General features: G+C 44.4%; 1 protein-coding gene across 1 annotated transcript in view; it reads left to right on the top strand.

Annotated features, from left to right (window-relative positions):
* The window catches only part of elp1 (elongator acetyltransferase complex subunit 1), a 41,444-nt gene that overhangs the window by 23,293 nt on the left and 15,651 nt on the right, over positions 1–2,500 (top strand). The window lies entirely within an intron of this gene.

The following is a 2,500-nucleotide window of genomic DNA, read 5'->3' as shown; positions in this document are numbered from 1 at the left end:
CTGTTGCTAAACTATCCGACTCGCGAGGTGGTATGCTCAACCAAGGCAGGGAGTTTCGAAACGGACGAGGGTTAGGCCTACTAAAAAAATCAGGTGGAAAACGAAATGCAAACAGCAGCGATCACTGATAAAACTCACGCAGAAGGGTCAAGCGGGTCTCCCAACTCCAAACTGTCTATCGGAAAGGCATCGTTCATGCACCTTGCTTTGACAGCACGATAGAGAGGTCGCGTCTGTGCGTAGCGCTTGCTAAGATGCCATAATAATCATGCAGAGGGAGAGCGCTTCAGAACGGGGAAGAGCAAAACCCAATTCACCTCGAATTCCACCTAAACACTGGCTATTAGTGTCTAATGATAAAAAACATGACATTTGCAACAGGATTTGAAAATATCTATCATCTATCTATTGATCTAGACTGAGGGCACCTTTTCCCAAAAAGGGCTTGGCCAGGGATGTCGAACTCGGGTCTGGGGGCCAAATCTGGGCCGCGGGGTTATTTTATTGGGCCCACAAGTTCATTTCAATTGTGTTACAGTGGACACACATACAATATTAATGCATAGTAACATCACTTGAACATGACATTTGATGGGGCAGAGGCCATTGTGACATCTCCCACTCATACAACAGAATAATGTTCAGGCACATTTAAGCTATCGTACAGTATATTGTGAAATTGTGGTCCCTTTTTAAAAATAATAAAGTTGAGTTTGGCCCACGAGTTTAATTTTGGTTTTAATTTGCCCCCTCTGAATTTGAGTTTTAAATCCCTGGCTTAGGCATTCAGCAGGCATTTTTTGCAGGTGCCTTTGGCTTAAATGGGTTAAAGATAGTCTGTTACTGGTAGTCAAGGCTGGTTATGGATTCTGTGTTCTGTATCCAAATTACAGGTGTGTTGCTGAGTTCCCTTTCTGAGTTATTTACCAGGTCTTAAACCACAACTATAATGACTTCTATTTGTCACCTCCAGTAGTACTTTCTCTGATTTTGCTAATGACACACACATACACGCACGCACGCACACACACAGACACACATACACAAGTTGGGTTGGAGCCATTTGGGTGCACCAAGATTTCGTGCCGGTGCACCTAAAACAATTTTGAGGCACACCAGTGCAACCAGCGCAAAAAGTTATTCTTGACCCCTGGTGGACATGGACTACAGGAATCCACTTCAAGGTGCTCTGCTGGTTCTTGCTCCCCTCCCACTCTATGAGAAGAGCGACTTGTTCTGTTAAAAGTGCACTCCACTATTATTTAACCATTATAAAATGTGAATTGTTGAGCTTTTTTAAAATATACCTGTATTAACTTGTACTAACCTAACTTATATTTTGTAATATTCTTAAGATTAATTTGTGTTATTAATAGGCTCTGGGAAGCTTAGTCAGTTTAAGCTCGAAGTCGTAGTGGTAGTAACAAAAAAAGTTGGAGGTAGTAAAAAGGTAGTAAAAGGTAGTAAATTCAACCCTGGAATATCTGTAGGCACCCTGGTTGCTCCGTGCCTGCAGCTCGCCTAGGGGTCGCTGTCGAAAGAGCACAGCCCTGAATGGAGCCTGCACGCCTCCGTTGGCGCCCCTATAGTGCAGTACCACCCGGGGAAGTGGCGACTCTGTTTCCCATAGCAATCTCTCTGAGAACAGGAGGAGTGAGCCAGTCTGAGACGCATTTCCACATGAGCCAGTCTGAGACGCATTTCCACATGAAACCCGGAACACCCTCTCATTTTTCCACAAGCCACCTTGCTAGCTTGCAAAAACGGCTTGAAACAAAGCAACCAGAACGTTTTTTAAAACAGGACCAATGCGTAACACATTCAATAGCAATGGGGAATATTAATGAAATGACGTTGAGAGACCATCTTTAACTGAAGAGGGTTCATCGACTAAAGCCTAGCTTAAGGGCTCTGCATACTTCACGTGCGCACTTTGGCGCGTTTGGCGCGAGAACCATTAATGACGTCATCACTTGCGCCAGACTATTCATACTTCAAAAGCGCCCACAGGCTTTCGCTCGCATTGTCGGAAGTGCCCTCTGCTGTTCATGAGAGAAACGGCAGTATCTTTCGCAACTCGCAGCGTGAGTTCTACGGATGTATAAAATAGAAAGCCAAACACGGCTGCTGTAGGGCTACTGAACGTCTGACTTGTGACTTACCACATTGAAACATATATTTTTTGTTGTAGCCTACATTGCCAGATCATTCCAAGACCATGTGAGAGCATTGTTCTGGCGGCAGAATTTATAAATAGATCGCCGAACACAACGTACTTCTGAACAAAGTAAACAATTGTTTCACTGAACAACATTTAAGAGAGAAGATAAAATAACTCTCTAGGACATTTTATTATCCTCAAAATGATGCAGGATCCTGTAGTAGCCTACAGTAGTTGTAGCCTCTCTTCGCAACTCCTGCTTTGTCTGCCTACCTGCATGGTCGCTGGTGGCGCACGACAAGTTACAAAAAATGTGGGGTGCACGACGTCGCGCCACGG

This window comes from Engraulis encrasicolus, chromosome 22 (assembly GCF_034702125.1).
Source record: "Engraulis encrasicolus isolate BLACKSEA-1 chromosome 22, IST_EnEncr_1.0, whole genome shotgun sequence".
Taxonomy (NCBI): Eukaryota; Metazoa; Chordata; class Actinopteri; order Clupeiformes; family Engraulidae; genus Engraulis; species Engraulis encrasicolus.
This window is presented reverse-complemented; position numbering and strand designations above follow the sequence as displayed.